Source organism: Zalophus californianus, chromosome 9 (genome assembly GCF_009762305.2).
Source record: "Zalophus californianus isolate mZalCal1 chromosome 9, mZalCal1.pri.v2, whole genome shotgun sequence".
Taxonomy (NCBI): Eukaryota; Metazoa; Chordata; class Mammalia; order Carnivora; family Otariidae; genus Zalophus; species Zalophus californianus.
In genome coordinates this window covers 54,051,013-54,065,232 of record NC_045603.1, presented here as the reverse complement: position 1 = coordinate 54,065,232, position 14,220 = coordinate 54,051,013, and positions in this window count along the sequence as shown.

Here is a 14,220-nt window from a genome sequence, read left to right as displayed (position 1 = left end):
TACTACTAATAAGAGCCATCTTTATTTAAGCATGGTGCTTAATTTGAAAAGCAGTTAGTCTTGCTTTTTCAGCCCCCAAATTATTTAGACTTAACCAACAAGTTTGAGATAGTATACCAGCATGGGGCACATTTTAAAAGGGTTAGGCCTTGAACAACCTAACACCTTGGAAAGACAGGAGAAATCCTTTCTCAATGAATGGATCACTCCCAAGAGCAAGAAGAGAAGGAATGGAACTGAACTGGGAACACCCAGTTATTTTTATTAAATTTACACAAAAATGATGAGAGATACGTGAAGAAAAAGGTCAGAGAGAGGCTCAGAATGGCATGTTACCTTATTCTTCCTGTGTAGGAAGGAATCAGAATCAATATAAAAATGCTCACAATGTAAAATTAAGTGAATACATGGGAGGTAATTTTTTAAACATGATGATAATAAATATATTAAATATGTAGTGCATGTATATACAAAAACTTTGTAAAATAACATTTTCTTATATTAGCACGTAGCACATTGCTTGGCATGGGTTGGGCGTTCAGTAAAACATCTTTGAGTAATAATAGAGAGGTTTTAAAGAATAGATTACAAGGATCTAGAATCTCCTTAGAATCTCATTTCAAGAGATATCTAAAATTTTCTCACCTTTAATATCTCCATGAAAGGCAATTACACAATTTGAGGAAATGAGTTCACATTTGCATAGTGTGCTTAGCAATCCCTCATCAAGTGTGAGGAAATTGGAAAAGTAGGGGGCAGTGTATTCAAGTGACACTCAATCAAATTGAATGAATAATCATCTACATCACATTTAAGCTAATTTGAAAGTGGCAGGAGGTAAAAAGACAAAGTAACTTGAAGATGGATGAAAAGATACGGAAATGCAAAAACAAAACCAAAATCACTTCAGAACATGTTTCTGCTTGTCTGTCCTATTTTCCTTTAAATTTTGAAATGTAATGATTATTTTTTAATGAGTTAGTTAAGGGATTATAGTAACTAATTGTGGCATAACTGGATTGTGTTTTACTTTGGGAATTACAAATAATGCTCAATTGAACTGGATCTCACTTCCACCTTTCTTCTACTTGTAATTGTTTTACTGCTATTTGTGGCATTTGAGCCCCCAAATTAGGTAGAATGAATCTCAGCTGAGTGCAGCACTTTGCAGTGACTTTTTTTTCAGGCCTAGCTAGTCAGCTGCTTCTTCAGGTTCATTCAACAAGTATTTGTGGGTGGTTTGTATGTACGACACCCTGGCCCTGCTGCTGGGACACAGACAAAATATTTTTGTGACCTAAAGAAAGGACTGGTTTTATAAAGGAAATAGAAATGGATAGTACTAAACATGTTTAAGTATCCACACCTTTTTTGACCACATGCTCTTTATTTTTATTTATTTATTTTTTTTTTAAAGATTTTATTTATTTCTTTGACAGAGAGAGAGAGGAGCAGTCTCCCTGCTGTCAGGGAGCCTGACATGGGGCTCCATCCCAGGACCCTGGGATCATGACCTGAGCCAAAGGCAGACGCTTAACCGACTGAGCCACCCAGGCGCCCCAAATGTCTTTTTTTTTAAAAAAAAAGATTTTATTTGAGAGAGAGAGAGAGCACTAGAGAGAGCAAGCATGAGTGGGAAGCAGAGGGAGAGGGAGAAACAGACTGCCTGCTGAGCAGGGAGCCCGACATGGGGCTCCATCCCAGGAGCTTGGAATCATGACCTGAGCCGAAGGCAGATGCTTAACCTACTGAGCCACCCAGGCACCCCGACTACATGCTCTTTATTAACATTCTCATGCAAACACTATGTTTTTTTTTTTCCTTGAAGTTGAATGACCCAGGAAGAACAAGGACTATTGCAACCTATTAAAAATATATTTATGGATACGCTTAACAACATTCAAGTTATTAGAATATGTACTAATTAGTTTGTATATATTTCCCTTTCTAAAATACCACTTGTACAGGTAATGATTACGTTTTATTATTTTCATGCTCTGTGCATAGCAGAATATGGTCCATAATAAATGTTCAGTGAGTGAGTGCTACATTTTTGGCAAATTAATATACTATTAATGGCATTAAAAACACCCAAGAGAAGGTGTAAAGGATGAAAGGAAGGAATATGATGATCTGTTCAGCTTTTGATAGTTTTTTTTTAATTTGCTTGAAGAAATACTTACTGGGTACCTAAGTAATATTTTAGGGAGAGAAGTATAAATAATGGTTAGCAAGGCTGAACATAATCAAGAAGAGAGAAAGAAAGCATTGTATGATATAATAGGAGTCGATAGAGTACTTTGATATAAACATGAACAGTGTGAGTTGCCTCATTCGTGGCAAAGGGATATGATAGTGGTAACCTGGAATCTAACATTTAAGTGAGCAAGAAATTGCTATTACTTCTTTTAGTCAAAATCTCTTGCTGTTGATATTTTTGTTGTTAATGATAGTAATCACGACTCAAAATTGAAAACAGTTACTTAGGGAATTGAATTAATTCTAGTTTTGAAGAGTCAGAAATCACTTAAAGTGAGTACAATTAAGCTGGCAGAGGATTAGAATTACTTGAAAATCACAATAGGAATTTTCTGAAAATTCCAGTAGTCTTTTTTTTTTAAGATTTTATTTATTTGACAGAGAGAGACACAGCAAGAGAGGGAACACAAGCAGGGGAGGGGGTGGGAGAGGGAGAAGCAGACTCCCTGCTGAGCAAGGAGCCTGATGTGGGGCTCCATCCCAGGACCCTGGGATCATGACCTGAGCCCAAGGCAGATGCTTAACAACTGAGCCACCCAGGTGCCCCTCCATTAGTCTTTAATTTTCTTGATAAAGAAATGTCTTTTCTTTCAAAAATATGAGTAATCATGCATCCCCTATCTTTATTTCCTCATTTGAAACTAGTATTATTTCTCTTACAAAGATTTCTTTGGTCTGAACATTTGTTCAGTTAAAAAATATATATATTATATATACATGTAACGTATATATAGTGATGTTGCTCTGTATTCCATGCATTGTATTCTGAGTTAGTTCTACTGGAGATACTTCAGAATCCATTTTGAATCTTGTTTACAGAATTTAATAAGTACATGCTTATGTAAAATCAATGTACTGTGTACATAAAATTTAACAGCCATGAGCTTAAAGAAGTTAATACTTGGTTTGCTTCAGTGTCACAAAGTGGTTATATAAATAGATTTGATTTAATTATAAAGCTATGTAGATATTTATAAGTTTTATTTATTTTTTTAAAAGATTTTATTTATTTATTCGACAGAGAGAGACACAGCAAGAGCAGGAACACAAGCAGGGGGGGAGTGGGAGAGGGAGAAGCAGACTCCTCACTGAGCAGGTAGCCCAATGTGGGGCCCGATTCCAGGACCCTGGGATCATGACCTGAGCTGAAGGCAGACGCTTTACAACTGAGCCACCCAGGCACCCCAGGAGTTTTAATTTAAATGCTACAAGTTAGCAAAACCTAAATTTTAAATACTGTGAAAATTGTATAAAATATTTAAGTAAACGAGATAATGTAAGTCAAATAAGTAGCGGTTATTAAATCTACTCAGATAAAAATGAAGGTAAGGCCGATGTAGATAAGTAGATACAGATATATAGGTACGGTATATATACAGATGAAAAGGAAACTTTCACAGTAATCAACCAAGTGATTTAGGTAACCTAATTATCGTAAGATTCCAGTACTTTATTGGGCCATAGAGAAATTTTTACAAATGGCCATCTACTTTTTTTTTAAAGATTTTATTTATTTTCATTTGAGACAGAGAGATACAGAGAGAGAGAGAGCATGAGCAGAGGAGAGGCGGAGGGAGAGGGAAAAGCAGGCTTCCCGCCGAGCAGGGAGCCGGACGCAGAGCTCGATACCAGGACCCTGGGATCCTGACCTGAGCTGAAGGCAGACGCTTAATGACTGAGCCACCCAGGCGCCCCTGGCCACCTGCTTCTAATCACATATAATCCACACAAAGACTCCACGAGGAAAACCCATTTAATTGTCTATTTTGCAGACAAGGAAACTGAGGTATATAAATTTTTTTCTTAGTTTCCTTTACCTAGTCTTGAACCTGGAAAACCCATTTTCTAACTTCTCCATATTACACTGTAACTCCAGATTAGCTGTGTTGCAATCTGAATCAGCCTTTTTAAATCTCACCATAAAATATACTTACAATTTGGATTTTCACACAGTGGTCTTTATCTTTTCTCAATTAATATTTCTCATCCAGAAATCCTATATTCCTCTTTGGTTTTACTTCCTAATTATGAAGTATTTTTTGTTTGTTTGTTTGTTTTTTGTTTTTCCCAGAGAGATGGGAATAGAGAATAATATGCATACTCTGGGTACTCGTGTACCCAGAATCTGACTCTATCAAATCTTAACAAGATTCTTTGTGTTTAAGAAATTCTTTTCCTTTTTAAAAACTAAAGCGACGTAGATACGTTTGAGGCCCACTCTCTTCCCTGATTCATTTTCTCTTCTTTCTCTCTAAAGACAGCTGGCTTGTGATATCTGTGTTTATCATTCTCATGTATATGTTCATATATTTGAAAAATAGGTGTGAGTCCATAAATATGCATGAATCTAAATATGCATGAATCTATAATGTATTATTATGTAGAGTTTGCAATTTATTTATTGAATGCTACCATGATGTTCATACTACCCTGCAGCTTCCTTTTTTAAAGTAAGCTTTCTATTTATGAAACTTATCCTCATTTGTATATGTAGCTTTCACTCGATCATTTATGACAATCTCACAATTTATCCATTCTTCTGTTGAAGGCCATTTCATTTCTTTCTAATTATTTTCTTCAACAAACAGTGTTGCAGTGAATGCAGTTATATATCCTCTCTTGTGCACATATCCAAAAATTTCTCCTGGTCATCTGTCTTAGCACTGTACATTTAGAGGCACATGAATTTTTCCAAGGTTAGTTTGAATCTATAATGTAACCAAATTCGGCATGTACACTTTTTTGAAACTGTTCTGCCTGAAATGCACCTGTGTTAAAGTGATCATGCCAGAATTCCTTCAAACTTGCCCTTCTATATTTTGCAGAGAATGGCAAATTTCTCTTATTAATTTGTTGAGAATTTTTAGGTTGGAGATTGACATTTTTAATGAATATATTTTTTCTATGCATAATATATGCTTGCATGTGTTTATACTGGGTCAAAAGGTGTCTCATTGTCTTGACTCGGTTTTGATAACATTTTCTAATACTTTTTTTATACCTCATTGAATTACGTTGTTGGCTCCATCCATAGTAATACCTTTTTTAAAAATACACTAATGTTTATTTCTACCTTTGTCAGAAAATTATCCAAAACTTGCAAATATATAAAAGTAATTAATGTTCTTTTAGTTGTTAGGCTTTTATGGATTGTGTATTGAATGTGCTATTTTACAATTCTGTAGAGGCAGAGTCTAACTCGTAGATTTCTATCTGGTAGAGATACATAGAATTTCTGTCTGGTGGAAAGTTAATTTCAAAGTTTACAATGTATGTCCCTGTAAGACAGTTACCAGAAATCTTATCCTAAAATTTCTGTAGTAAATTGCCTGTATTATGTATATCTACCTCCTCAAATACACTTTGGACTATTGTAACATCCTAGTAGTTTCTTTCTTAATTAGTGAGTTGTGGGCACCTGGGTGGCTCAGATGGTTAAGCGTCTGCCTTCGGCTCAGGTCATGATCCCAGAGTCCTGGGATCGAGTCCCGCATCGGCCTCCCTGCTCCTTGGGAGCCTGCTTCTCCCTCTGCCTCTCTCTCGCTCTCTCTCTCTCTGTGTCTCTCATGAATAAATAAATAAAATCTTTAAAAAAAAATTAGTTGCATAAAACCTTTTGCATGTATTCATTTTATGTTTGCATTAGATAATGGTTTTATCTTTTTAGAAAGTAAACTTTAATACCACCATTTTCATGCTAGGTCTCAGGAGATAATCTTCTATTTAAACAAACCCACTTTTGGAAGTAGCCAGCCTTTAAGTTTCTTGAGTATTATATTCATCCATGTTTATTGGTATTATTTCCTCCCATCTTCTTGAGTTCATTTTTTTGTCTTTAAATGTCTTAGATTGGTCACATTGAAATTTCTTATTAATTTTCAAATTTCATTATTTCTAAATTAAATATCTAAGACTATCAACTTTCATTCCACTAGTTTTGATTTGTATTTTTTTTAAGATTTATTTATTTATGAGAGAGGGAGCATAAGCAAAGGTGGCTGGGGGAGAAGGAGAGAGAGAATCCCAGGCAGACTCCCTACTGAGCGTGGAGCCTGGCTGGGGCTTGATCTCACAGCCTCAAGATCATGACCTGAGCCTAAATCAAGAGTCAGATGCTTAACCAACTGAGCCACCCAGGCACCCTGATTTGTATTATTTTTAACATTGTTCAGTTTTATTTATTTTGGTCAATTATAATCTCTTATGTGCATGTTACCATGTTAGTATAGTAGCGTATTTCTTTTAATTTAAAGAATTTGCAAGAGACTGGCAGCTTTTAGTTCCTTATTTTGTTAGTTTTTTTGTACTATGGTTATAGATTAGTTTTGTCTCCCCCCTTTCTGTTTTCCTAGTGCTGTAATTGTCTTGGCCTATGGAAATTGACACAGTTACCAAAAAAAGAGATAGGAGCATTTAGAAATGCTTGTTGCTACAGGAACTAACAGAGAGAGATTGCCTAGCCTCCATAGAACCTCTGGTTGCTCTTTTGAGGACTCTTTAGCTCCTTTGGGTTTCTGGATGCTTCTGTTGTCTTAAAATGCCAGTATCTGGAATACATTATCCACATTATGTTCATAGCAGAAATCCATTTATGTGACGTGTGTGGATAAAAAAAAAAATTATAGCATAACATCATCTAACAATATGCTACCTAAAACTGAATTTAACACTTTGTTCCCTATAGCTTAATTACATAAATAAAAATAAGCTCAGGTCTCATTAAAGTTGATTCACTGTTTCTTCTATAAGTTTGACAGGAGAGTATTTTGTTAAACCCCTTTTTAAAATAGTGACATCATTCCATAGGAGCGGTGATTTATACCAGTAGATTATGGAGAGGATAAATTCATTTATCTTACCTCTTCAATAGTCTGGAAGACAGAGGAGTTCAGAAAGAAGTTCAGATGTTAATAACAAAACAGATTCCCCCCTGCTTATTCATTTTAAAGACCACAGTATTGTTGGATCAGCCAGGAGACCTATGGAAATCTCAGTGAAATGAATAGTATGGAATAGAAAGAAGTGAAAAGATTACTAATAACTAGATATATTTCTCTTAAACAGATAAGAAATGAAAGTCTTTAACCCTGTAAAAAAGTAAATTAAGCATTTTATGTTTCTATTTAATCCTGAATTAGAAAATATAATAGGAAAAGTATAACATCTGACAAGTATAGTCATCTGAAACAGGTAATTGTAATATTGTAAAGTTCCACTATTAGAGAAAATATGTAAATGAAAAATTATTCAGCTTTTGACTAAATGCTAATCTCTTACAGTTTGCTTTAAAAACTAGTTTCTTGTTTTCACTAATGTGTCAGTTTATTTGTTTCTATTCTGTCCTTTATTAACAAAGATTGATATTTTTGACAGGATATGAAATAGTTTTATCCCACAGTTCTAACTAGACTTTATTTTTTATATATATAAAGCTAGTTGAACCAACAGTGACTATTAATTGGTTTCTTCCCTGATTTTTTTAATGTCACATATTATGTAGCAATTCCACCTACGTGTTAAGGTCCATTTCTGGGCTCTCTGTTTTCCTGTATTATTTTAACAGTGCTTTGTTTAAATTAGTACAACTTGAAAATAATTCTGTATCTTTTAAGCAAATCTGTCTGCTTGTTCCTAGCCTTCAATTTCCTTTTTTGGACGCCTGGGTGGCTCTGTCGTTAAGCGTCTGCCTTCAGCTCAGGTCATGACCCCAGGGTCCTGGTTTCAAGCCCCGCCATCAGGCTCCCTGCTTCACGGGAAACCTGCTTCTCCCTCTCCCACTCCCCCTGCTTGTGTTCCCTCTCTCACTGTGTCTCTCTCTGTCAAATAAATAAATCTTTAAAAATAAAAAAAATTCCTTTTTTCTTCTTTTAGTCCCATATAAAATTTAGAACCAATTAATCAACTTCTGTGAAAAATCTTGTTGGGATATTTATTGGGATTGTGTTGAACTATATGTTTTAATTTAGTGAGACTTAAGATCTTTAATGTATTTTCTCATCCTTTAATGGGTTGTGTTTTCTTAACATTTATTCATATCTGCTTTTATGTGGTCTTCAACAATATTTTGAAATTTTCTCCTTAAAGATTAAAAAAACTGTTGGTTAGATCTCTTCCTGTATATCATATAGTTTATATTACTATTATTATTTTAAAGACTTATTTATTTGAGAGGGAGAGAGCAAGTGAGAAAGCACAAGTGGGGGAGGGGCAGAGAATCTTCAAGCAGACTCCCTGCTGAGCTTGGAGCCCGATGTGGGACTTGATCCCAGGACCCCAATATCATGACGAGCAGAAATCAAGTCAGACGCTCAAGCGATTGAGCCACCCAGGTGCCCCTAGTTTTTATCATTTTTATTTTACTATTATTTTTTCTAAGCTGTGGCCAGGATACAGGAATGCTATCGATATTTATATCTCAGTGTTTTAGCAAGCAATATTAACAGATTGGGGTTTTATTAAACAATTTCTTGGTCTAGATAAAAAGAAATGTTTTTTTTCCCCTTTCCATCAGTTACGGTATCTTGTAGAGTGTTGACATGAAGCAGGAGCATGTCTTTCTTGTTTTGCTGCTGTACTATTTTGTTAGGGCTGCCATAAAGTAACACAAACTGGGTGACTTAGCAACAAAAATTTATTTCTTACAGTCTGGAGGCTAGAAGTCCAAGGTCAAGGTGTCAACATGTTTGATTTCTTCTGAGGCCTCTCTCCTGGCTTGCAGATGGCTCCTTTTTCCAGGTGTCCTCACATGGTCTTTTCCTCTGTGTAATCCTGCCCCAGGTGTCTCACTGTGTTTCCATATATCCTTTTCATATAAGGACATCAGTCAGATTGGATTTGGGTCTACCCTAATGGCCTCATCTTGATGTAATCTACCCCTTTTATAGTACTATTTCCAAACACAGTAACAGTCTGAGGTATGGGGTGTTAGGGCTTCAACCCACAAATTTGCAGGAGACAAGATTCTATCCAAAACAGCCACTAATTTGGAAGTTCCTAAGGATTTATTATTAAATAGGATGCAATTTTTGTATTTTCCTAGTTTGGGGATGCTTTAATCACAATTAGTGAATTTTATAAAATTAATTTTCATGTATTAGGATGATTATGAGTTTTTATTTTTGCCTTCTATCTAACGTGGTAAAATACATAATAGATGTGTTGATGTCTATCCATCCTAGAATCTTCAGACTGGATCCAATATGTTCATGGTGAATTTTCTTTAATGCACTGCTGAATTAATGTGCTTATGTTTTTTTTTCAATTTTTTATTGTTATGTTAATCACCATACATTACATCATTAGTTTTTGATGTAGGGTTCCATGATTCATTGTTTGTACATTACACCCAGTGCTACACGCAGAATGTGCCCTCTTTAATACCCATCACCAGGCTAACCCATCCCCCCACCCTCCTCCCCTCTAGAACCCTCAGTTTGTTTTTCAGAGTCCATCGTCTCTCATGGTTCGTCTCCCCCTCCGACTTACTCCCCTTCATTCTTCCCCTCCTGCTATCTTCTTCTTTTTCTTTTTTCTTAACATATGTTGCATTGTTTCAGAAGTACAGATCTGTAATTCAACAGTCTTGCACAATTCACATCACTCACCATAGCACATACCCTCCCCAATGTCTATCACCCAGCCACCCCATCCGTCCCACCACCCCACCACTCCAGCAACCCTCAGTTTGTTTCCTGAGATTAAGAATTCCTCATATCAGTGAGGTCATGTGATACATGTCTTTCTCTGATTGACTTATTTCACTCAGCATAACACCATCCAGTTCCATCCACGTCCGTCGCAAATGGCAAGATCTCATTCCTTTTGATGGCTGCATAATAATCCATTGTGTATATATACCACATCTTCTTTATCCATTCATCTGTCGATGGACATCTTGGCTCTTTCCAAAGTTTGGCTATTGTGGACATTGCTGCTATAAACATTGGGGTGCACGTACCCCTTCAGATCCCTACATTTGTATCTTTGTGGTAAACACCCAGTATTGCAATTGCTGGATCATATGGTAGCTCTGTTTTCAACTATTTAAGGAACCTCCATACTGTTTTCCAGAGTGGTTGCACCAGCTTGCATTCTCACCAACAGTGTAGGAGGGTTCCCCTTTCTCCGCATCCCCGCCAACATCTGTCCTTTCCTGACTTGTTAATTTTAGCCATTCTGACGAGTGTGAGGTGGTATCTCATTGAGGTTTTGATTTGGATTTCCCTGATGCCGAGCGATGTTGAGCACTTTTTCATGTGTCTGTTGGCCATTTGGATGTCTTCTTTGGAAAAATGTCTGTTCATGTCTTCTGCCCATTTCTTGATTGGATTAGGACCTCTCCTCCTGAGTGAACACCGGGGGCCCTTTGTGCTTGGAGATCTCCTCATCAGTGTGCACACCCAAGATGAGGTAGTCGCCCATGGCCCGTGCCTGGCGCAGCTGGTTAGAGTAGCCGTAATGCACCATGTCATAGCAGCCGTCGCACCACACTCGCACGGCGCGCCTGCCTTCTGGACCTGGCTAGCAGGCTGTACACCGCCTGCCGCCCCGTGCCCGTTCCGGATCATGGCCCCGCAGCGGCGGCGCGGTGTGCCCGGCTCCGCGACTCCCAGCGGCCGCCACCCGCCGGCCTCGAGCCTGTGCTTATGTTTTATATAGAATTTTAGCATCTGTGTTCATTCTGAAACTTTTATATCTTATACCCTTGTCATCTTTCAGGTTGAGGTAATTCTATCTCCATACATTTTATAGCTGTCCCTATTTATTTTGTATGATAAAAATAGTAAGCTTCTTAAAAATTTAATTAGTTTTCTTTATAATTGTCTACCCTGGAGGACTGGGTTGGTTTCTTTGGTTATTTGTGGATCTCACATAGAGAAAGATTTCTGTATACTTAGTTTAAAACTTTTTGGGGACCAACCAAATATCCTAAAGATTAGGTGATTTTAGATAATTTGTATATTTCTAAATATTTTCCATTTAATCTAAGTTTTTAAATGTATTTACATAAAGGTCATTATTTTATGACTTAAAAATCTTACTAGTATTTTCTTTCCCCATTTTGTTTATATCTTACAAATAATAAATACACATTCCATTTTGATCATTCTACATCCTAAATTTTAATATTTCTAGGTAGGGGCTCCATGATTCTTCACCATCTGAGTGTACCAGTTTGAAATATATCTGTCAGTAAACTCATTTTTTTATTTTATAAATTATTTTAAAATACTGCTGTAGTTATATTTGTGTCCCAGTTTTTGTTCCTAATACTGTCGATTTGTGCTTTATCTCTGTTTTATCATTCTTACTAGATTCTGCCCAGTCTCCTTTTTTGTTTTCTTTTGCATCAATTTATGCTCCTCCTATTATCTCTTTATGTTTCTTTGTATTTCTTTTAATTTCTTGACTTGAATGCTGAGTTTATTATTTAGCTTTTTTTTATTTTAATTATTGTATTTAGTTCTATAAAATGTACCTTAAATATGGCTTCAGTTTTTTTTTTTTTAGATTTTATTTATTCATTCAAGAGAGAGAATGAGATAGAGAGAGAGAGCATGAGAGGGTCAGAGGGAGAAGCAGACTCCCTGCCGAGCAGGGAGCCCAATGCGGGACTCTATCCCAGGACTCCAGGATCATGACCTGAGCTGAAGGCAGTCACCTAACCAACTGAGCCACACAGGCGCCCCTGGCTTGAGTTTTAATATGCTGTGTTTTTCATGCTGTTCAGATAGAAATATACATATATATATTTTTAATTTACCTTCTAACTTTTTTCAGCTTTATTTGAGATATAACTGAGAAATAAAATAGTATTTATTTAAAGTCTATAGTATGATGATTTGACATACATATACTTTGTGATGATTATCACAGGTTAATTAACAGATCCATCACCTCACATAGTTACTATTACTTTGTTTTTCTGGTGAACATGCTTAAAGTCTACCCTCTTAGCAAAGTTAAAGCACACAAAACAATGTTATTTACTGTAGTCACGGTGCTGTACATTAACTCCCAGACCTTACTCATCTTATAACTAAAATGTGTACTCTTGGACCAACATCTCCACTGTGTTTGTGTCTTCAGTTTTTCACCACTGTCTTACAGTTTTCAGTGTACAAGACTTTTACCACCTTGGTTAAATTTATTCCTGAGTATTCTATTGCTTTTTGATGCTATTATAAATAAGATTGTTTTCTTAATTTCTAGTTCCAATAGTTTGTCTTTAGTGCATAGAAACACGACTGGCATTTGTATATCAATTTGATATCCTGAAACTACTGAATTTATTGATTAGTTTTAATAGTTTTCTGGTGGAGTCTTTAGAGTTTTCTGTATAGAAATCATATCATCTGCAAACAGAGACAGATTTACCTTGTCAGTTCCAATTTGGAGACGTTGGATATCTTTTTTTTGCCTACTTGCTCCGGCTAGGACTTCCAGTACTATGTTGAAAAGAAAGGATGGAAGTGGGCATTCTGTACTGTTCCTGGTCTCAGAGGAAAAAGTTTCAGTATGATGTTAGCTGAGGACTTGTCACATATGGCCTTTATTACATTGAGGTATTTTCCCTCTATATCCATTTTACTGAGTTTTTTTATATATATAATGAAAGGATGTTGAATTTTGTCAGATGTTTTTTCTGCATCTGTTGAGGCAGTCATAGGATTTTTATCTGTCATTCTGTTAATGTGGAGTATCACATTTATTGATTTGCATATGTTGAAACATCATTGCATCTTTGGGTAAATCCAACTTGATCATGGTATGTGATCTTTTTAATGTGCTGCTTAATTCTGTTTGGTAATATTTTATTGAGAGTGTTCAGATCTATATTCATCATGAATATTGGCTTGTAATTTTCCTTTCTTGTAGTGTCCTTGTCCAGGTTTGGTATCAGAGTAATGCTGGCCTTCTAAGACCAGCTTGGGAGTGTTCCCTCCTCTTCAGATTTTTGGAAGGCTTTGAGATGGATTGGTATTAATTCTTCTTTAAATGTTTGGTTGAATTTACCAGTGAAGCTATCGGTTCCTGGCCTTTTCTTCATTTGGATGGTTTTGATCACTGACTCAATCTTCTTTCTCATTATTAATGTGTTCATATTTTTTAGTTCTTCATGATTCAGTCTTGGTAACTCATGGGCAAGCTTCCTGATGAAGCAGTTAGTAGGATCCACATACTTATCATGCCCTCCAAGAGCTGTTATCCCAGCTATTTCTCACCCCTTAGTCATACAGCACATCTAAGGATTCTACATGGGGCAAGAAAGAAGTGGGCCTCTTTGGCAGAGCCCCATGCGGCTGCGGAAGTCAGGCACTCACTCACATGTTCTCTTTCCCTCACAGTGAAATCATGGGTTGTGGGATGGTACCTTATGGGAGAGGTGAGGCAAGTACAGCAAAACTGTTCTTATTACCCTCTTTAATTTACCTAATCTCAGATATTTTTTTTTGCTCCAGTGTTGTGTTGGAACTTCTCAGATGGATTCCTGGAGTTCCACAAAGATACTCCTATCTATGAGTGATTGTTAAAATCAGTGTTCTTTGAGGGCAAGACAGTAGAAAACTCCCATTCCACCATTTTGCTGACATCACTCTCACAATTACAATTTTGTGGTTTCTAAATATATGTGTTGGTGTTTTTATTGTTGCTTCCTGATGATACTATGGTTCAAGAAGGTGGTTCTATACTATTGATTCTTTGGAATTTCTCAAAACTTCTCTAGTAGTTGATATGGTCACTTAAAATTGTTTTATATGTAGTTAAATAAATATAGGCTTTTTTAAGGGTTATGAAGTGTGTGTGTGTGTGTGTGTGTGTGTGTGTGTCTGTATGTGTCTGTCTGTTGGTATATAAAATCAAGTCTTACTTTTTTCCAGGCTGTTTGGGGGTGTTTCACTCATGGTTTCACACAGTGAGCTTAGCTCTAACCCTCTATCACATATTGTATACTGTTTT